The 24,160-nt window shown below is 39.9% G+C and overlaps 1 long non-coding RNA gene across 1 annotated transcript in view; it reads right to left on the bottom strand.

Annotated features, from left to right (window-relative positions):
• Positions 1-1,427: 1,427 nt before the first annotated feature.
• LOC127536830 (uncharacterized) overlaps positions 1,428-24,160 on the bottom strand; it is a 38,354-nt gene continuing 15,621 nt past the window's right edge. Inside the window, exon 4 of the long non-coding RNA XR_007946031.1 lies at positions 1,428-1,664. This is a non-coding gene — a long non-coding RNA (uncharacterized LOC127536830). The remainder of the gene's footprint in view (positions 1,665-24,160) is intronic.

The following is a 24,160-nucleotide window of genomic DNA, read 5'->3' on the forward strand; positions in this document are numbered from 1 at the left end:
TCTTTCAGATGCACTAGAGGTCCATCAATTCTCACTGAAGTAATTTCTCCATTACTGAACTGATTTCACTCTGACACGATCCAGGACCAGGAGGCACCATGATGTCTGACAGAATCAAAAAGATACTCTTATAATTCACTCATGTAACAGTCAGTGAACGTCCAATGTGCCTGCAATCAAAACTCAAGGTGAAGCAAATCTGTTGAAAGGAATGTAGAGACGGCAGAATGAGTGCATCAGCATACGGGCCACTGCTTTCCCTCACATAGAGCTCTCATTAGATCATGAGTTATGCTGATGGCTAGGTCCTGGTTCGTGTCAGCACCTCTTTCTCTATCTCTTTCTCAGCTGTTGGTGCAGTTCGCATGAAGGGAGTTCTTTTTACAGAGAGCTTACATTCAAATCAACAAATCATCAGCCGGCTATCTTTCATCTTATCAGAGTACAGTTCTGCTTGGCTATGGTACTTTAAATTGACTTGCTTAAAGGGTTGTTTTTGGAATTTTGACCTACAAGTTATGTAAACTCTTCATGTTTGCTGACAGTTTCCAAATGGATGCAGTGCACTTTTTGATGTTCAGATGTATTTTACTATTGTTCCAGGCAGTCCCTGGTTTTTATTCACTTCAGTATGGCATAAAAATCCACTGGCAGTCAGGAGGTGTGTAATCAATTGCAGTGATCACTGAGTCAGCATTATTGTGCGTCCAGCTTTTTGTCAAATTTCATGTCATATACAAACAAATGGAAAACAATGACTGTCTGGAAAGACAGACAAAATACATCCAAGAATCAAAACACATCAGCATGTTTTGCAAAATAGGCAACAGCAAAATAAAGTTAAGGCTCAAAAGAGTCATTCCAAATAGATTTTTTGATTGAACTAGATTCCCTCCTTGCTTGGAAATGATATAAACAAGTGACAACAGGCAGCGAGTCATTGTGTTGGAGATGTTAATGATACATTTTAACTCCTTCAGCGCGCTCTCTATGGTTTTAGCAATGATTCGCAACTGACTAGAGAACGACTGCATCAGCTGTTCTCTGTTTCTAGTAGAATATTTTAAAACATGATAGAAATGACCACGACCATTAGGAAAAGTATAGAAGCTGCATTTACTCAAAAACTGACAATGGTGAATAACTGTGAACGTGAAAAAATAACAGGCATTAGCATCTGTAAACACAATGTCTTCTGTTCTTTTGTTGTTGCTTTAATTCACTTCCAGCCAGAAGAAACCCATTGCTTAAACCCATTACCAATCAAAATTTGGCATGAGTATGAATAACTTTGGAATAAAGTGTAGCAAAAGTTATGTGTAGTAAATAAGTTAGAACATGTAAAAACACTGGTGGACGTCCAAGATGTGGATACCAAACCCTAGGGTGTGCACCCCCTGTATGAGAATGATGACACCCCACAAGACTTTTCTTCAAACGCCATTTATTTGAAAATTGGCAAGCTCTGACAACACAGGACAGAGTCCACAGAGTTATGGAGGCCATGTCATAAATGTGGCTGGTACATGTCATAAAATAATGGCAGCCAAAAAGAATCTTTTACACACAGGAGGCAAAACAAACAAAAGCCTTTCTCTGGTCCTGTTTCAACTTTCAATATGGATGAGAGAGCAGAAGTGGACTGCTGCTGGGGCCAACCATATCTGTGAAAAACACAAAACACAGCTTGACATTCTCCTGAAATCATGTGATGGTCATGTACTATTAAAATATGTATGTGTAATATATATGTTCCTTTATCAAACAGTTGATGTTACAGTGCTGAAATGTTGTATCTAAATCAACAAAAGTTTAAAGAAGGGTTCTCTTGACATTAAAAGCAAAGTAACACGAGTTTACACTGAAGATCCCTGACTTCAGTTTAATAGTCCAAGTTTTTTAGTCTAAGCTTTAATAGTGCATTAAAGGGCAGGGCAGGCATATTGAAATTTATGTTATCTGACTTTCCACATAAAACCCAAGTCAATCTCATTATAAAGAAGCCAACTTTAAGCCCCTTATGGAGCACAAGTTAACCAAGCAGAGTATGTATCTCCAGTGAGAGAACCTGGGCCTTGCAGTCCATCTGGAAGTCATTGAGGGGAGATCTGGCCATTCCCCTCTCTGCTACACCACACTGCCCTTCCCTACTGTCGTCCCATAATCCCATCTAACAGCCGCCTGGGCTTGGCTGGCCCATTTCAGCGCACTGACGGGCTTAACTTGGCCGTCTTGTAAAAAAGAAAAGGCTTGGTTTTTCGGCAAGCCACTCCAAAAAGACACTTTAAATATCTGAGGGGGATTTAATATCAAGTCCATTAGGGCTTTTCTGGAGCCCTGTAAATAGTCAATTAGTGGATAATTCTGATTTGATCCACATGCAGAAAGATCGGCTCTGCAAAAGATGAGGAGAATCCAGAGGTTTTCTCATTTGGCTCTCCACCAGATGACCATCCATGTGCCATGAGCACAGGGTGACACTGCATTAGCTGAGGAAGGGATAATGAACACGCTAAGGTGTTTCAAGTCGTCTGTTTGACTCCTTCATAAAAATGATTGATTGTGTACAGGAGGCCCGAAGAACACAGCGTTCACAGATGGATTAGCAACAGTGGGCACTACTCAGAACAGTGGGAGGCTTGAGGACTCGGCCAAAAGGGCACGGTGTGGGTTCAAAGCTTTGGTGGAGGGACATTAAACTGTTTGTGTCCCTTGATCAAACATACAGCTGGTTGGCAGCAGTATAAACCAAAGCTTAATCTGCTGTATAAAATAAGATTCCTGCATTTCAATGTGGCTTTGGATAAAAGAAACTGTAAAAACTAATAATCATTACAATAAGTTCTGAGATTAGACATTAGAGAGCAAGAAACCACAGATTCAGATTATTTACTTCTTACATTGGACAAAACATTTCACACTGGAAAAACTCATGTGCTTTGGAAATGACTTACAAAGTCAGTAGAAGGGAGACAAACATACGGCACACATTGTTGTCTTTCGATGTTTGAAACAACTTTCATGTGGAACACAGGTCAAACCCAAAGCATCAGAATCCAGCTAGTGTAAGACATGCAGACGCTGTGTACCACTGTGGAGACACACAATGAAACACCGCAAAACCAAAAAGCTATGTTCTGTTGTTTCCAGCCATAAGTTAGTAACTGTCCTCCACAGATTCATTAAATGCTTGTAAATTAAAAAAAGAGCTAACATGTCTATTCCCGACCTTTTTTAAACATTATTTTGTTTAAATTTTGAGAATCTTTTACTTATTCAAACAGCATTGTGCTAGACAACACAGTGGTGCAGTTGTTGGAAGTGTTGCCTCAGCAAGAAGGTTCTGGGTTTGATCCTGCCAGTCAGCTGATGCCTTTCTGTGAGGAGTTTGCATGTTTTCACTGTTTGGGTTTTTAACAGGTGCTCCAGGTTCCTCCCACACTCCAAAGACATGTATAGTAGGTTAACTGGTGATTGTGAATTGGCCATATGCGTGCTTGTTTATCTCTTTCTGTTAGCCGTGTGATGAACCTGCAACGCGTCCAGGGTGTACCCCACCTGTCGCCCAATGTCAACAGAAAAAGGTTCCTGCTCTCTACTGTCCGCTACACATAAAACACATATACATAATGGATGAGTGATTGTTTGTGGACCTTAACAGTTTCTTTAAACTGAGGATTTGTGTCAAAAAATCAACATGCAGTAATTCTAATGGACCCCATGAATTTCCTTCACTACTAAATAAAAATGGACAAATAGGGAAAAGCCGAAAGAAAAAGAAGAAGATGTAAAGTGAAGAAATGACTGCAAAGACTTAACAGAGGAGTAAAGATGGATAGAGATGGACTGGCTGCTGACACAAGAGGAGAATCTGTGCAGAACTTTCAGTGGCAGTGGCAGCAAGCACATGAATGCAGTGTATTCCGACATGGCATATTCTTCTCAATGTGAACAATGCAACAGTAGGTCTCTATGAATTAAAGATTTCAACATGTGACTGAGTCTTCATTTTTTCTTTGCAGATATTCTACATGATTTTATGGCTGAATAAAAATGGTAAGTTTACCCCAACAGGTCTGTAGTCCTTCCTCGTAATCTGGGCCTAGATGCAAGTCATATGTAGTCTAACAACACTCAAATTCAGCATTTCAATATGTCAAAAATATATATTTTTGACTTGATCCTCAGGTCCATTTGGGCTAATTTCTTTTTTAGAAAATCAATTCATACATGTCATGTTGGTTTGTTCCAGTCTCCATACTTCATATTTTTTGTGCATTGTTTACTTTTACTGACTTCATCTGTCAGAATCTTCAATTGGATCAATACAATTGTGTTTTCACACAATAGAAAACTTATTAAAGGTCCTGTAAATGTAATTCATATGTGTTGCATGTGTTTAACATGAAGAAATAGACAAAAGACATTGTTTAAAGAAGTCACACAAATCTTAAGTACGTACTGTGACCCCACAGAAACCTGATATTCTAGTGGTGAGGTAGCCACAGCATCTTATCTTCATGAAAACAAATCAAAGTGCAGCCAGGGAGAGAGTTTCTGGGACCTCAGAATTGCTGCTCTGTCTCTCTGCAGATGATGAGGTTCTGTTAGCATTTAGCCCATGAGCTCTAGCCTGCATTGGTGCCACTAAGTGTAACATAGCTGGGAGCAGAGTCACATACCTCCAAGTTTGAGACTCCATCATTTGGCTCTTCATTGGAAAATGGTGGACTGTTCCCTCTCTATTTTAAAGGAGTTATTGTCCCAACTACATCAGGGTGAAAGACAATTCATGGTTTACACATCTTTATATGCAGATCAATGCAGACTTTGAAGTGGACTCATGTGGTTCTATCCAAACTACAGTGTAAATACTATAGAATATGCTATGTATCGTCTCACTGCTCCTGACACTGAACTCAGAAAAACACATCGGGCTTCTGTGGACGGTTCCAGAGGGTTGGCTGTGATTTTATGCTTCTTACAGGATATAGCAGCTGGTTACAGATTGGAATGTGGCACCGTGATTATTTGTGAGGTGTACTGAGCACAGTGAACAGACATAGCAGAGGATTTCTGGAGACTTGGACATTGCCAATGGTAAGCAAAAATGGAAACCTCCAAAGTTAAGGAGTAACTAGTTGAACTATTTTCATGATGAATAGTTAAAGTTCAGATGACAGAGAATCCATCCATCCAACCATTCTCTATACACCGCTTTATCCTCACTACGGTCACGGAGGGGGGGGGGGGGTTGGAGCCTATCCCAGCTGACTCGTGCGAAGGCAGGGAACACCCTGGACAGGTCGTGACAGAGAATCTCCTTGCACATTCTCTCTTTATAACAAACAATTGTTTTGAGCACCATGCGTTTTCTTAGCACATGTGCCATAAGCTAGCTTACAGTGCATACAATCTATGCAGTTACAAATTTTGGGATGCTTGCAGACGTCTACAAGAAGAGTCTGCACACCCTTGCCAAATTAGGAAGATGACCAAATTAACATCATGTCTACCACTGATGTGGAAAGCATTAATGGCCCTTTAGTTTATCTGGGATTTGTTCACAAGGTAAAATGGAGAACACTGTTGTGCTGAAGGGGGAGCTGAGCTGGAAAGAAAAGTTGTTGATTCATAAGTTGATTAATATTTCAGCCATCTATTGTGTAACAAGGGGTCAAGCTGAATTCCTCCAAGAGGTGCCTGGGACCATGCCTAGAGACAAGGAAAGGAGGTCTGATTTTCAGAGGACGTCTGTAGCAGAGACACCTCACCTTTGTGTTGAAAGGACCCGAATGAGGCAATCCAGGCATCTGACCAGGACACCTTCCACTGAAGGGTGAGGGGAATATATGGATAACCTTACATAGGTGCAAATATGACACCACTCCAGATAAATGACAGAAAATGGATGCATTGACATCTTTCGATCTAACGAGATCTGATGCTAATAATGGGTTTTGGATTTGGCTGCCGGTAGACGTAAGGTGGATTTCAGGCTGGGAGTAAATGAAGTTGAAGATGCTACTTCTATTTGAATCAATTTTATTGATTATCACAATAGAATTACTTTGAATATGATATACGATTTATCTAACCATCTAACTGTTTTATGGGAATTATATGTACTAAATTTCTTTTTCATCATCGCCTAAAAAAAAGATATTTCCTAAGATGTTTGCTGATTAATCTACAGTTAAAATTCTGATTCACGTTTTCATTTCCCTTCGTATTAAACATATAAATCTCAACTGCAAAATAGTAGGACAGACTTCCAGTTTAGAGGAGCCAAAACCTCCACATAAGGAGGATGGAGGCATAAGGCAGCAACAGGACTTTCACTCAGCAGGCCAGGCTTCCTGTCCAGTGAGGCACCATCAATCTTACACTAAAGTTTGTTTTCAGTCACTTCCTTTATTTAGGCACAAGAACTATGTGGTTAAAGTTAGGAAAATTGCAGTTTGGATTCAATTATTAATTTTTCACAACATGTCTGAAGCATGTCTGTTTGTAAGGTGAGAAGGAGCAACAGTAAAGTTTCAAGTTTCTTACTGCCTCTAGACTTTGCACTGAATTTGGTACATCTCTGACTCCAAATGCAACATTAAGATATAAATAACTAGGTAAAACTCGTACTCTGTGACAACATTGTCTGACAGTGATCAGTCATAATTGAGCTCCGAGCCTCCATCGCTGTATCGTGAGTCAGCACCTTTAACCCTGACCTACTCGTGGAGGAACAACGCCGCTACTGACCTATGCAGTGGAAATGTGCTTCAGCAGCAGGAAATCAGCTCCACAACAGGTACACATTCAACTCATTCAGAGCTACAGTGACCTTTAACTCTATATACGTAGTTATCATTCGTAACCTGATAGAGTTCCTTCTGTTATACTTGTATATTTGAATTCAATTACACCTAGCAGTTCTGTCTCTTCTGGATATACTAAACACACAGCATTGACAAAGTGGTAAACGGCTACATCCACAGCTTTCTTTAGTGTCTGCACACTGTTCCAATACACTGTTGACAAAGTGTAGTTTACTTTCATTCTCCAGCCCTCTGAGCTGGCTGGTTTTGTATACTTATTGGACTTTAAAACCCCTTAGCATTCAAACTTACCCTTTGGTTTCCCATTAAGTTTGCTTTGAGGTTGTTTGACAGCATATTCATTCAAAATCAGCTTGTTCCAGCTTCTCTTTGAAGACAGACGATCTTTACACTAAGTGAAGTAATTAAACTCAAAGTGAAGAATATTGTTAAGGCTGCACTTTTTATTAGGACAGACATTTTATCTACTCTCAATTAAAAGATATATTTTTGGAAAGTAGCATCTCCACTGCAGTAAAGTTCTATTCCTGTGATCTGTAACTGGTATTACCATTTACACAACTGTTCAACACTCAAAGTTTAACTGTTCAGTAAATTAGATTTTTTCTTTCTCTCTCTTTTTTGTACTTTAACCACTGTGAATGGATCCTGTTATGTAGCATGTGCTGTATTAAAGAGATAAATCATCAGGATTAGAGTAATAAAAAGGTAAATGAAGAATGACAATACTCTGTTTTTGCATTGCAATAGAAGGGTAGAACAGCTGTAAAACCTAGTAAATATACAACTTGTAATTTTGTCCAGCCTTGCAACTGGCTGTTCTAATCTGATTTCATATCTGATTCTCCAACATTTGTATTTGATATAAATTGCATTATAGCTGCAAAGAAGATAACTATAATTTGTTCTTGGCCCATAATCTCCATTTGTTGCTATTTGCATCATGTGGCTTGTAAAGTTAAGCCCTGTAATTAACAAAAAACAGTTTGGTCCAATTCCAAGACCAAAACAAGGACTTTAATAGTCGATCTGCCATTGAATATAATGGATTTATTTCTTGTAAAACTCCTACTGCTGTTACTACTGTACATTTAAAAAATGGTAAACTAGAGTACACAAAATGCTGCATTCCCATTTATGTATTAAACACACTGGAGATGAGACACATTAATGCGATAAGTAATGCAAGTTCCAAAGTAGATACAAAAGCAGGCACTCTTTTGGTGTCACTGACCAGTCAGACTCCGTATAGTTAGCAAGACTTAAAATGGCCAATTAAAAGATTCTGCTTCCTTCTGCTCTATGTTGTGGTCTTAATCACCATTTTGGATTAGAAATAATGAGGAAAAGTGTAGGTACTCACTTGCTACAAACTAATAATGGAAAACCTTTGGAAAAATTTGAGTTGTGATTAAGGCAGACAATTAGAAACAAGCTAAATATTTCTCAATAACACGCCTGCCTCACCATTACCTAACCAAGAGTTAAGACAGACTCTTTGGATCCTTAATTATTTCCTTTAACCCACTCAATCCTCTGTCACTTATGGCTGGAGCCTATTTGATGTCTGGCTTATTAGGCAAACACCATGGCACAAAGCCCCCCCACCAACCCCAACCACAGTCATCAAGGATTAGGTGATCCATTCAAACTGCTTTAGAAAAAAAAGTCAACAGGAAACTCTTTCAGATTTACTTGCCCTGCGATTTTTAGATCTTGTGTAGATGTTTTCCTCTAAGTATGTGGTGATTTTTTTCTGCACAGTCACAAATGGTTAACGGAGAGAAAAAAATGAACTGAATGGTGTAAAAAGAGTGTCTGTGGCTCCAGCTCTTGGGTAGAGTGATGACATCTGTGCACACACACTGTGTAGACAGGCTGAGGAGATGTGTGGAAGTGCAAGTCAGTGGTATGCAATGAGACAATGAGACTTGAGAGTAGGAGGATCTCCTCTTGGAGCGCCTATACCCTCTACTGGCTGAAATGTGTTACATCAAATAGGGATGAGCTTCACTCTTCTCAAATATCTGAGGTGGAGTATTAACACTGGTCTTTGGATGTCAAACTCTGACAGCATTTATATGTATTATATGTAAACAGAGTATTAAACAATGCATTTAATTAGCTACTTTGAGCATAAATAAATCATTTCCCATTAAACTCTTCCTATTAGACTATGAATATTGTTTACATTATTCAGACAGAGGTGATGAAAAGGCCCCGTGGTTTTCTAACCTCTTTTTTTTCTTATGAACTTTGTGCCTCCAACTTGTGTGGTGAGGGGTTTTATTTCAGTAGCATAATGTAAATAAGTTATTTTTACACTATTAAAAAAGGCTGCCAACTTCAGTTTTCTATTCGTATTGCTGTATTTTGAGGGGAAAAAAAACAATGAATCAAAGCAGCTTTGCGAGACAGCTGTAAACAATCCAGCTTGAACAAGTAAAGGTGGGATTGATAGGGCATCGCTGTCACAGACATCCCACTAAGATGTTTGTCCTCTATTAAGTCTGTAATCACAATACTCTGAGCGAGCTCCTTAGAGCTTCATGTTTAGCTGCCAGTCTGCTACGGATCAAGTATTTACTTTGATAAGTAAGGTTTACCGGGGATCACACACTGCTGAAGGCCTGGTTAGCCAAAGGAGGAACAATCCTCCTGAAGGTGATTAAGTAGCTAAAGAAAGGCTGGGCGAGAGATATAAGACAACTAAGTTCGTCATTTTGCACGCTCTACACAGGTGGAGTGCATAATTGGATCAGACAACACGCTCAGAGGACACCTGTGTCCTCTGCTCTCACACATAACAATGTGACATACAGTAGTTCCAGGGATCTGTGTTTCCTGTTTCTTTTCTTTTCATCTGTAACTGTCACCTGGTCAGCTAGCCACAGTGAGAACCTGGAAAGAGGCTGGACCAGAACACATCCTGATTAAGTAATTGATAAATAAGTCTGTTGAAATAATGTTCCATGTCACTGTGGCAATAAGTACAATTATATTTTTCACCCAGACAAGAGTAACAATGAGGAGTCACCGCATCAACACACAAATTTAAATATTTAACATCAGTAATGTCACTTGGTAAAAGCTTTACTGTCTAGTTCAGATCATGAACAGGTCACTGCACTGACAGACACTGCTCTAATAAAAAGACTCCTCACAGATTCTTCCTCTCCAAATACACATTTCAGGTCATACTGTTTTCAAATAAAACTTGAGGAAGATTCTTGTTGCACTACTGTAATCTTAATTCACTGGATATCTTTATTCAACACAATATATCAGTATCAGTTGATATCACAATATAGACCACTCAAGGGCGAACTTGTGTTAAGGAAACCTACAGATATAAATATATCTGTAGGTTATAAATATAATCTGAGAGCTTCAAGTACTGCTTTGTCCATGCATGCAAACCATGTACTGAAATGTAAATCTACTACTTAGGTTTAAATGTTCTCACATTTTAGAAAGACAAACCACAACACAGGGAGACAAGTCAGCTCTGTAGTTTCAGGTGTGTGTGTGGGAAGAGATTTTCTGGAGAGATTGTGCTGATTGAATAAAATGATCGCATCAAGGGTTGTATCTTTTACAAAAGCAATTCATGCTAAATTTGAATATAAGGCAAGAACATGTGAACTGACATTTCTGGCCAGCACGGTCTTTCAGAAATCTTTACTGCATTGGCCCCAGACACCCATTGTTGAATCTTAAGTCAGATGAAAGGACAGTGATTTGTAAATACCTTTAAGCTAAGGCAGTGCATGCCAATGTTTGCTTTTGTCACATTTTGATTTCTTAACAAAAAACTTCTGCTGCTAGGCTAGGCGATGGGGCTGTAAGAAGAGGCCTTGTCGCTGCGACACAATCTCAGTAAATCTGGACACCAGGTGTCCTTACAGCAGGTGTTGGATTACCAGCCAGTTTTCCAGGACAGATCCCGGTGTCCTGCGAAGTAGCGTACAGTAAGAGGCCTAAGCACAGGTAAGAAAGGTAAACTTAGGGATTTAGGTCCTCAGCCTCGACTCCAAAGAGTCTTAGTTGGTGATTTGTGGATCATCCCCTCAGGGCTTAGGTTGTGACGGACAATCTTGACCATCAAATCAGGTGTCTACTTAACGCAGTCCAGCCAGGTTGATCAGGGAGAAGGCTGAAGAGTGGGTCGCACATCCTGTTAGCATAGCTGTTTGAAAGGGTATTTAAAGGGTGATCCCATTATGTTGGATTGAAATCTCCATAATGTGTTCCAAAACAAGCCTCGGAAGTATTCTGACAGCAGTCATAGGCAAGAAACATTTACAGGACAATTGCTGAAGTATATCCAGGTTTTTTAATTAGTAAACTGCAGTTGTGGTGTTCTGTGAATGTTCAGCAGATGTCATGAAAGCCTCTGGCAGAATACTAGACTTTTACTTTGTCAAAGTGTCTCCTCAACTACTCAGGTGATCTCAGGTGCACTGATTCCATGATTACATCACCAGAGTGGATGATTGTGATATGCGCAAAAAATGTGTAAAGTCACTTCATGGCTCATTTGTTCACTTGTAGCTTTGTCAGACAAGGAGAAGCTGTTCTCATGTTACTGAGTCTCTATACTATGGATACTGATAATTTTTGCAACCAAATAATAATTTCTGCATCTAAGTGGATGCAAGATGGTCCAGGAGGCATTAAATGTGAAGTTCTGATTCCACCTGCAAACTCTGTGACTGCATTGAATATATATGCAGAAAATAGGACTTCATTAAAGCGTCTATGTATATGTGCAGACAACCCAATGCAGTAAACTGTCTGCACTCATTTAGCACTGTACTGCAGCCCTACCAACTGAGCCTCAGTATGTATCAAATGAAGTTGCACAATGTGCCCTTCAACCACATGTAACAAAGACTTGGGCGCAGCTTGGAAGAGAGCATGTAGGATGCTTTCCAAAGCAGAGACAGGTAAGCCAAGAGTAAGAGAAATGCTACAAGAGTTCAGAAGAGCTTGAAAGACAGGAAACAAAACAAAACTGCATATAGCCTAACTGAGTAGACAGGCCACTTGGAGCCACTTACACTTTTCACTTGTTCTTTTTTGAATTGTTCCCTGCAGACAACAATACAAAGCAAGTGCATTACCACATTCCTTAAAACACTGATTAAACAGATTAGCTCTTTGGCTTATGTTGGACTTAATCTAGAGGTCACGAAATGTACATGCAATTGGTTATTCCACTGCTACAGTAGTGCAGGCCCCAATCGTTTAGGCGATATCTCTTCACCTTTGCGCAACGACTTCGTAGACGCAGCGTTCCTTCAACCTTGGACGTCTCCAGGTTCTGATGTTCTGTTTTGTTGTTTGTTGTAAGTGACATGGGAGGTCTGTTTTTAAAAAATTCACTGTGAAAATCTGCAGCAGGAGAAGGGATTTCTTTACATTCTGTAGTACATAAATATATGAAATAAAAGTGAAGGCCATACATGGTGAACATAATTTCCTTAAAAGTCAACTGAAAATAAATTATATTCCTGTCTGTAAACAAAGAACAGACCCACACTGCGGATTAACAGGAATATCTTTGAAAAAGTTACCAAGAAAAAGTATGGGGTCATACATGGTGAGCATTACTTTTCACTGTGTCTGTGACAGAGTACAATCAGCTGTCTGTCTTTTATCATCTTAAGAGGTTGTTTAGAGTCTTGTCATGTAGCCCTTGGCGTCTATCGTGAAGAAGTGAAGGCAAAACAAGCAGATTGATTATCATCACCATGGCCAGGAAGGGTGGACAACAACAGTGGAACTTATCACGCCCATCTTGCAGTCCTTTTTGGTCGTGACCTAAACTCATTTGCACCTCCTCTCCTCCTGGCCCCAGAGCCTCATGTCTGATGTGATAGGATGACACCTCCCCTTCCGTTGCCTTCTTCCTACAGGCCCCACTCCTTGTCAAATAAACTCTGTACAAGCACAATTACAGTTAATGGGCTGGATAGGATCTCTGTCCTCCTTCTGCATTCAAAAAACATCCGCTCACCCCGCAAGCACACTTTCTCCTGAGGTTTCTGCTTATCAGACACAAGGACGGATCTAATGTTGACTGTTTTAACTTTTAGCTTTTCCGGACACCACACGTCTCAATCATTTACAACAAGGACTTGGATGAAAAGGTTTGTTATGTGAAGAAGTTAGAGACTGTAGGAAGTGCTATCTCTGATAGCTCAGATAGCAAAGCTTGGCTCCATGCTTGTGCTATCACTGGCGCTCATCTCACACAAACAAACACAGTCCAAACAATGACTAGCAACATTTCTGATAGGACAAACAACATCCTGATATAATTACACAATCAGGAAATTAGACCAAAAGAAGACAGTGTGTCTGCTGCAGGAGAAGCATGCGCCCTACACAGTATGTGAGAGAGGGAGGAAGACGAGGATGGGTGGGAGAGAGAGAGAAGGAGGGGTTGAACACCATTTTGAAAGCAGTTTCCCAGAGGACCAGTCTGCTCTGTGCATCTATACAGATACGTGTCTGGCTGGGCAGGGAGATGACACCAGGGATAACCACAGCTATTGGCCACAATGGTACGAAATCTGGTGTAATGCTCATGATCCCCAGTGGTCCTGATTGTTTTGGTGATCTCATGACCTTATCTTTAGCTTTATTATCATTCAACCATTAAACCAATATAAATCATTCATCACTCTGGCTTGTTCCATTGAGGACACCTTGTGAGCTATATTGTGCCACTGTAAGGCTAAAATCTTAACACAGCTCACATAATAGCTCAACAAATAGGTGCTTTATTGTCGAATTTGAAATATATTCAAGTTCACGCGGGAATATAACTTATGTGTTTTTTTCCTTTTAATTTGTCACCATAATGTATGTAACATATACTGTATGTAACGGAGCACACAACACTGCTAAGCTGAAGGGCAAAAACAGAAGATCTAGATGTCATTAGCAGTGTATTTTAGATAAACGATGACTCAACATTATCAAACTCAACTGTGATCAAGCAGGCAAATTAGTGTCTAGTTGAAGTGTTTAACAACCTTTGTTACATTTGTATAAAGTAATTATTGACTGGGTGGAGAAAAAATTATTAGGACAGTGATCAATGACAGCCCATTTCTCAGTGTCAGTGAACACAAAAGGCTGACTGCAAATTAATGAGTTCTCTCAGATTGCCTCTCCTTTCAAAGCTTATTTTTCCATTAGCACTAGGTGCTGGTGAAAGGCTCAAACTGGATAGGGCTTTAGCTGAGAGACAGCTGTCAAGCAGGCTAAGAGAGCAAACATTTCACTTTTATCCATACTAATGTGCAAACATTCGCACACAGACAGGCAGGCAAACACATGTGTGCACAAACACAATTCAAAAGGTGAGAGGTAGAGCTCTCCCTGACACCCACGGGCCCTGCAGCCTGAGAATTTTTTTAAAGTTGAGGCTCCACTCCCTTGTTTACTCTGCAGCTTATTCTGCATGCGTTGCTCTTGCTGCTGTTTGTGTCAGAGTGTGTGCTTACTAGGTGAGAGTGTAAGGGGGATGTTCTTGTTCAGATGACGTGTTTATTTTGCATCCTTATGTTTGGTTTGTAAGCATCAGGAGTTGGCACCTTTGGGATCATCACATCAGTTTTTCAGTCAGTCACAATCAATGAGTCCATCAAAAGAAAAATCTGCTTTGTGGGGAAAGATTATACCAAATAAGTAGAACACTTAAATTTTTATTATTATTAGTACTAGTATGATAGTACAGTGTGCTAATGGCTCTCTAATAGAACCTGGCATTGGTACAAAGGTACACAGGAATGAGGAAAAAGTGAACAAGCAAAGCTTTAGAATACTCCCCTGGTCACTGCAGGTGTCAGTATGACTACATATGTTGTATGGCTGGTTCTTCAATCAGAAGTGTTGACACCCAAATAGCCACATTTGCATCGTTGTTTATAACTATACTGCTGTCTCAGTTACGTTTGGAAGAAAAAGGTTTTATGTTGCAATTGTTATAATAAAATGTTTCAAATCCACCTGTTTAATTTACTGTTGCTCCTTTTCATAGGTGTGCTTGGTTGTCTGTTTGACAGACTGGTGACCTGTCCAGGTGTCTCCTGCCTTCACCCAGTCAGCTGTGATAGACTCAAGCCCCCTGAGACCCTACAGACGATAACGCAGTGAATAGATAATGGATAGATGGATGTTGTGCCTTTTCAGTCAACCAATCATATATTAAATCAAGTAGGAGTAATCATACGGAACTCAGAAATAGAGCTGCAGCTTTGAAAATGTCATGAAAAGGTTGTATTTTATAGCAACCCTTCATATTTTCCCTAAACCTAACCAAGAGCTTTTGGTGCCTGATCCTCACCAAACAGTAAGTCAACTAAACTCAAGTCTAAGGATAATAGTCCCACATGGGACACAAAATCCTGTCTCCTGGATGACAAGTCCTCCATCCTCCCTACCTATAGTCCTCTGCAGACTTTCTGGAACTTACGAACTGGAAGCTTTTCCTAATACGTCACTATCACACCTTTCAGCTAAAACATGTTTGTTTCAAAATTAAATTATCCTGTTTGACTGAGACAGAAAGTTGTAGAACCCAAGCTTACAGAATTGGTTTCATAGGTTTGTTATGAAACCCCAGAAGTCTGACTGAGTGTTTGTGAGTCTGTCATCGGTACACTGCATCTTACAGGTGGAAATGCTCAGCCATGGTGTTGACAGTTAACCAATGACATGATGCAACATCTCGCGTACAACAAAAAACATATACAAAAACAAAACAAAAAAAAACACTACATGGACAAAGTGAACAACTTGATTTTCCCTGGATGGCGTCTTTAAAGTGCTAGAAGAGCTGGACACATCCTGGCTACACTTGCGGCATCATAAAATCACAGAGTAGTTCAGCAAGGCCGAGAAGCTGGAATGAGTGCTGCTCTACAACACTGACATGCACTGCTGCTGAAAAACCTGCACAAGTACCAAGACACCTTTGGCTCCACGGTCTGTGTTTGATGCACCCAAACATTTTAAATACTGTATTGGAAATTAATAGCAAACAGAACTCTACACATGAGCTGAGACATTGACACAAAAGTATAAAAATGTGCTACAAACTTAAAAACACAGTTAAGTCATGGAAAAGTCACCAAATTTAAAAAGAATTCAATCCAGTCTAATACAAGGTGTCTCTAATATTTTTTTTCCACCAGTCTATGCCAATGATGCAAGAGCTCTCTAGATACCACATTAAAACTTCTGTAGCGCCTCCAACATATCCTTAAATTTGAAACAATCCCTATCTGAAAGTGATTTTAACAAACCAATTAAATGCTTAACTGGGTGTATGCAGCATCTGAAACTGTGCAGATAGTTCATTTTAGCAAGAGTTCAAAAGAAATATATCACGTAAAAGAAAATCAAGTAACATACATATACTGTCAACCTGTGCATAACTACAAATCATCAACAATCACTTTTATCAACTAAGCAAACAGGTCTGATGGCCAAATAGTGAAACCCAAAGCAGAGCAGTCACAACGTATGAATCTTAGAGACTAGCTCTGGTGATGTCATCTCTGTTGGTATTTTTCAAAATAAACTCCTCATGACTTCTCTTCACCTAGTGGCACCGTGAGCAAAACACACTAGTCTGGCTACAATCTATCTCTGCATGTTTATGTGGCAGGCGAAAGCAGTGCCATAATAGTAAATGGTTTCAGAGCAACTTCAGGCTCAGACGGCGCCCTACTCAATAGATCAGTTGTACACGGAGCAATGACCGTTTTTTTCCCCTGCTGGAGGGTGTTGTTAATGGTTCATCCCTAGGGACACCAGTGTTGGTTTAGGCTCAGAAATAGTCCGTATGTTACGTTATAAATGGTGTGTTCATCTTGGGACCCTTGGTAGTCTTATTAACTCCTTTCAACATTCTTACATCCACTTAATTTCAGTAACAGTAAATCTGTTTGGACAGATTGGCAAAACAAAAGTGACAAGATGAACTGAACAATGGCAGTGCCTTGTGTCTGGGTAAGCCACTGACTTTAGAGAGCTTTGTTGGGATAGCAAATGAGCAGAATTAGCTTAAGAAACAGATGTCTCTTTATTGCTGCTGACACAATAGACAACATGGTAAAACCTAGCAACACAAGCCCAACGGTGAGCCCTTGGAGCCTAGAACATTTCTCTCAGCTTTAACAAGCCAGTGTCTGAAAGTAAAGTAGGGAAACAGTGCCCCACTCTGTCCTCAGTGAGTAGGACAAACAGGATGGCTTCATTCTTTGCAGGGTAATGTGTCAAGTGCAATAAGGCTTAAAGACTCAAGCAGAAGGTGGGCAAAGGCCAAGACAGCGTGTCTGCAACACCTTCGTGTCACAGAAAAAGGATTATTGGGTTGCCCCGTGATCAGTATACACAAATGCACGCACACAAAAATACAGGCTGCCCTATTTATTGGAGACATGGCTATCATAAACACAACAGGAGAGCGAGGGGCCTTGTCAGTCTAAAACTAGGTCATGATTGGAAACCACAAGAGAAGAATAAATGAAACTGCTTACAAATTAGTTGTGGGGAGGGGTGCATCCTCATGTTCTTCAACACTGTCACCTGCCCACCCTCTTAGACATGGCAGTGTTTGGCTGAAATTTCACACAAGAGGGATGAGACTCCCTTAAACCTCCTTTTGTGTTCCTGTCAATAATCATGTTTGCACTCTCATGATCCTATGGCTTTAGCTCTGGTAAGTTATTTACCGCTGAACCTCTACCACCTACATGACTGACTGATGTATGGCTACTCTGGTACACAGGGATCAACACAGCAGTTACTGACATGTTTTCTTTTCTTTGCTTCCTTTCATCTCTTCAGTCTGCCTCCAGTTTTGCAGTGTTTGAGCAAACACTGTGTACAATACAAACCACAATAACACAAAAACAGTGTGAATGAAAATAAAAAACAAGCGCTTGGAAGTTCATGTTAGGATACGTATGGTACTGACAACAAAGGCACTTTTATATTCTAATCACATTAAGAAATGACAGAATTTTGCATAGCTTTTACCACTGAGTCTTACTTATAGCGCATGATCAGTTATTGTTGTTATTGCAGACATGCTGTGAAATTTAAAACACCAACATTTCTGCCTGATGTGAAATTTATACACGCCCATGTCTGGGAAACAGGCTGATATAGATGGTTACTTCTGTTCAGAATGTAAATTTGTTGACCTCTGTGGGGCGGCTTAAAGAGCAATATATTGTTAATAGAGAGCTGTATGTCTACAAAGAAGTGTTGTTACACTTATCTGTTTTGAAAATTTAAAAAATATACCTACCCAACAAAAGTAGCATTAAGATGAAAATAATGTTAATCAACAAATAAACTCAGCTTGTTAAATAGTATTCTAAGAATACCTGGTTTGGGTGACTCACAGGAAATAACTGTTGATAAAGATGAGACAAAGCTGATAAAACCTGACATTTCATGAATCAGAACCTGCAGCCTGTCTTGTACTACTTTCCTAGTGGAGCATGACTTTTCCTCACCAGAACCCTCAATAGGTTGACCTCAAGCTTTGCAAGGAGCCCATTTCAAGACCAAGCCAGAAATGCTGCCAGAGCAAAGCTAGAGCAGCATGACAGCTGTTAGTACTGCTGCTTTACAGCAAAGGCAGCATGTGCTACCTGGTGGCCCACCTGTACCTTTCTGTCTGGTCTTTGCATGTTTGCCCTAGAATTGGTGTGGGCTGCATTACAGTGCTCTGCTTTCATGCCACATTCCAAAAAGGTTAGGGTTATTGGACACTTGAAACTGTAGGTGCCTGTAGGTGTGACTGAGACTGTGAATGGTTGTCCATCTGTGCAAACATTTAGGCATTAAAAGTAAGAATGCTTTCAAAAATAATGCCAGGAACAGTCTTTATTTCTCATTTAATTGATTGCCTGTATAGCAACACCAGTTCCCCCCAGTAAACTTGAACACAGTTTTTTTTCACAGTATTAGGGAGTTAGGTTATTGAAATGTTTTAGAGAAATTGACACTTCTCTTCTGTGGCTTCAATCCATCTCATCCATGAAATCCCAGGCTGATTCCATGATGCTCAGAGCTCTGTGTGGGTCGTGGCAGCTGCTGCAGGACTCCTTGTTCTTCTTGTGGCTGAGGTTCTTTATGACCCTGGCTGGATGTTTGAGCTTATTGTCTGAGCTGCTGCTGAATACGTTTTGGAGCTATCAGACACCTATCTGATGGTACTGTGTGGTGGTGAAAAATCTAAACATCTAAAGTGCCTAAAATTTTCATACAATACGGTATGAACATGTACCAATGCTGTGACAGACTGAGGACCTGTTCAAGAAGTCTTCTCCTCTTTCCAAGGTGTTTAAAGACAGATGTAGAATGAAGTGGTTCTGAATAATACCCACATTGGAGATGATCCAATACATGTGTGATGCAGAGCACTCTTCTTCTACGACAAAGATAATTTACATTGGTAAACTTAGCTAATCCTCAATGTGAGCCGCAATTACCTATTTTTGTTTTTTAACAAACATGGACAGCAACTTTGACGGAAACATTGTGGTTTTGAAAGTATTTATGGATGAAAACTTCCCCAAAATTCTTTGAACATTCTCTACTTAATCCATCTCTATCAGCAACTGTAACACAGTCCTTTGTTTTCTAGGGAAAAAAAAGCTGGAATGCTCAGGGGATGTGAATATTTTGTTTGAAAATTAGTTTCTGATAAGTAACAAATTTAATGAATGAATGAATTAGTATTCTATTTGGATAAAATCATATCCAAATATGGATAATTAGTTGAAAAAGAATTCAGCCAAAAAGTATTTTCTTAGTTTGCCTTCTTTCTGACACCCTGACCTCACCACATATATTTGCATTTTTCATTTCATGTGTGACTGATGAAATATAGCGAGCAGTCTACACTGGACATGTAATAGCTACTGTATGTGTGACTTGTCTTGGGCTGTATGGGTTGCTGGTGAGTCAACAGTACTGTGGACGAACTGACATGCATCTTCTGCATGGTGACCAGTGAACACAGTGTGTAAGTATATAAGGTTACATAAGAAAGCTTCATGCTTTGGATATAGCACATCTAATAATGGCTTTTTTTTTAGTATTTCATGCACCAATGTTTCTGATAGCTTCATGGACACTATGGTCTATGAAAAAACAGCAGCATTAGTGTTTCAGACTGCATAAAGTAGCCCATGTTTACACCTTCTTGACAAGTGATCTGTTGTAGTTACGTGGAACATTTAGTGCCAAAGCAGAAGGTAAATGATGCTGTGAATAAATGAGGGCAGAGAGCTGACGCTAACAACAGCAGTTCAAGTCTCACTTTAACACACAGTCAAAACTGGCTAAGCTTAATTTTATCATGATGCTAACTTAACTTTCCTATAACTTTTCCAAGTCTTGATTTTTCTGAACCACACACTAAATGAAATGAAGAATGCCACATCAGAAATTCTCATGTGAGTTATTTTTCAAAATGTTCATATTTGCGTAACAGAGTTTGTATTTGTTTGAGCAATAGCAGCTATACTATTTGAACCTGTAATGGCACGCAACAAATGTCCTGAAGTGAATTCAAACCGAGCCCACATAGCATGTACCCGAAGCAAGGAAACCACGAGCACATTTTCAAATGCTGCTTCAACTTGTCAGGACTGGTGTTTGATACTCTACAGTAAAGCCCAGGGCATACTTCTGGGCAAGAACTGTTACAGCCCACCCAAATACCTAGAATAGCAAACTTCAATAAGAGTCTCACTGACTGGGGCTTCCTGGTAGCCTAATGGTTAAGACTGATACCAGAGCACTATGGTAGCATCACCCCCAGTTTGATTGTGGCTGAAGACTCTGCATGTCAGTCACCTTCTCTCTCCACTCTGATTTCTGTCACTTTAATGCTGTCTACTGTCAAAAATAAAGACAAAAATGTACATATATAAAGACTCATTGCTTCATGCTTTATACAATGGCAAATTACATTCCATATTCCACTAAAAGAGTTTTGTGAAGACTCATACATGCTGTAGAAAATGTTGCTAAAATTATTACTATCACCTAAATTGCCAGTAATTGATTGCATATGATTAGGCACTGCCCAGTCTCAAAAATCAAGAGAAAATCGCCTTATGGAAAGGATTCCTGAGGCTAGGACAGCAATTGTATAACAGGCCCAAAGACTGTTACAGAGGTCTAAGGTTGACCCCGCACCCATATCATCAGGGGGAGAAAGGTCAATTACTGGGTTACAGGGATAACACTCCTGTATTACTTCAAGCATTACGAGTGTCTTCCAATTAGTGTATCTTGACAGATTAAGGAAAACAAACTGCTCAAGGAAACACTGATCATGTAATCTTAACTGTAAATAGCTATTATAGCTGACCGTTACTTAATTTCTGTGAACTCTTGAACTCAGAAAACCTCTGATCTGCTAAACTTAAACATATTACTTCAGCTTATAACTTTAATAGCATTGAGCTTGTGTATATGTGAACTGAACTGTGAAATGAAGTGTCTGTTAAACCTCACAATGGAACTTTAGTATGACAAGAGGCCAAAGGTGGTCAACAGTGCGCATTTCAGCATTTGAATACTGACTAAGGTATAGTTCTTTGACAAAACCTTCATTAGTTTCAGTCTAATGTTTTAGATATTTGATTCTGCAAGTTCTATGTTAAGGTCACAACTAGACCAAAAACAGCACTGCATTAAAATGCAAGGGGCTGCAGTAGAAAATGTTAAACATATCAGCAAACACTTTGCCTATTTCCTTATCTTTCAGACATAACGCAGTGTCAGAACATTTAGAGCCGTGCTTTCTGCCACTTGGCCAGTATAAGAATGTCAAATATAATCTCTTTTATTTTGGCCTCCAAGTCCTGAAAAAACATTTGGCTGCTGAAAATTCTGACTGTTCCGACTGCAAAAACCTCTCATGCAGAACCATTTTCTGTTTGTTTCAGGAGAGAAAAAAGCACCCGCTCCTAGGAAGACACTTCTAAGTAGTCCTGAAACTTACATGCTCAGCTTTGAAAAAAGACTTCAAACCCATTTAAATGATTATTTGTATCACCCAGAGCGGTGTCATTTCTCACAGGAAGAACTTGTGTCCCATCATTAAAGCAGCGGCACAAACACAAGTGTACACACAAATGCTCACTTACTAAGCCATGTTTTCATTGCACCACACAGAATGAAAGGCTGTACATTTGTTGAGTACATTTGGAGAAAGTCACCTACAAAGTCAGCTAGGAGGGCACATATAAAGATGGGCTTTTGGAATTGAAGGAACAATGAATCAGAAAAGCAACTTCAAGCGGCACCTGTTATGGCGCAGGAGAGCCAGGGCGGAGGATTGGAAGGAACAAAAGCTCAGCATTATGCTGCTGATATAAAGAGCGGGTAAGCCTGTTTGCTTTAGAGGTGTTGTCCCGGTTGGCCCAGCGGCTATGTATTGCGGGGACGCCTGTGGCCTTTGTTTTCTGACACGAACAGAGGGTGTTGAGAGCAAGCTGTGGACACTGATGCGTGACTGAATTCCTATTAGACAGGCAGAACTGGGCGAGTCTTTAGAAGACACCTTCATGTTCTACCGTGAAGCTCGAACATAGACAAAGACAAACATGAATACATGTGATGCAGCTAAAGTGACACAGGTTTCTGAAACTGAGTTATGATACTACAAGTGTTTGTGATATTTTTTAATTCTTGTCAGGATGGAAGAGCTGATACAACTTAAAACTGACTCTTTTCATCATACCAACACCAATTTAAGTGATTACTGCAGCTTGCTACACCTTTGGTTGAAGAACATGACAACACTGCTAATAAGTTTGGGACAAAAATGAAAGGCCAGATAGTTATATTTTTACTAGGTCATCAGGCTAGTCAATTCTTTTTAGAATATGAAAAAAAGATGTGAAAGTTTCTACACTTGCTGTCCACATGGATCCATCCCATTTATTCCACCTTATATAACTGCAGTTGTGCACACACAGTTTTCCAGTGCAGAGATTTTAACCCCAATTTCTGGTGAGCTCACCTTCAGTTTTACTAATTTGCCTTACAGTCAGTACAAACTGACAAAGCAATCTCCTGTGAAGCTCATGCTTTAATGTAGTGATGCTACCATGTTCTCAGAGGTCAGTACAATGTTATTATAACAAAGAAAAGAATGGTCAAAGCTATAAAAATAAGGTTCCAGATGTGTTAAAGCAGCTTTATCCTCTGAATTAATTTTAAGAAGGCTGGTGGGTCGTCAAGATATTTGGACGTATAACAAAGAATCTTGCCATCATTAAAAAGTAGTTGTTGTTTCAGAATACAGATGCATACAAGCAAAAAATTAAAATGCTTCCATTCACGCTAAAGATATGTTGACAGTTAAGATGAGCGTGAGCAGGATGACACCCAAAATACATGTAGGATATAAAAACACCAACAGGGAAATTCATAGAGCTCAGCAGCAAGTTTTATTGACGCCTATCTGTCCCCACCTGTGTGTCTACCTGCCAGACCTTCAACAATAAAACAGGATTAATTCATACTTCAAACAGAGGGGTAGGAGGAATCATGTGCACACTTAGGACTTGTATTCAACATTTATTAACCGTTTTTGAAGTCTAAGCTCGTGCATTCAGTCACCGCTTTATTATAACCTAAAAAAGCTGCTGAATGCCCAACACAGAGCACAGAGAAAGTGGAATTAGCTTGTTCAAACAGAGATGCGTTGAGAAGTGTCATTCCCACGGCGAGGTGTGCCAGCGCGCTTTGAAAGTGTAATGAGTCAGGGCAAGCTTTTGGGTATGTTGCTACAGAATTAAACACTGAGTGTGTCCTGTTTGATTTTAAGAGCTCCAGTTCTTAAATAGCCTTGTCTGTCAGCACATACAGATTCCACTAAGAGGCCAGAACAAAGAACTTTCCCGTCATTACTCTGTTGGGATTTTCCTCAGTGCTTTGAATGACTGTGTGTGGTGAGAATAGGTGTGAGATAATTGGAACAAGAGGAATATGTTGTAAGAGATACAACCACAAAGGGCAAATTGCTCAGTCCAGACCCACATCTGTCAGGAGTTTCTATTTGCATGAAGAGCCCACGTGTTGCATTTAACAGCAAACCTGTTGAAGCTGCAGCATGTTTGACACAGAATGTCCCAACACTTACTATATTTACACAGGTCTGGACCACCAACAGTACAATGCTTTTCATTCCTCCTATTTCTCAACACATTACTCTGCATATCTGTAAGTCCCCGGCACTAACTTAGCTTTCTGACAGTTTTTAA

This window comes from Acanthochromis polyacanthus, chromosome 13 (assembly GCF_021347895.1).
Source record: "Acanthochromis polyacanthus isolate Apoly-LR-REF ecotype Palm Island chromosome 13, KAUST_Apoly_ChrSc, whole genome shotgun sequence".
Taxonomy (NCBI): domain Eukaryota; kingdom Metazoa; phylum Chordata; class Actinopteri; family Pomacentridae; genus Acanthochromis; species Acanthochromis polyacanthus.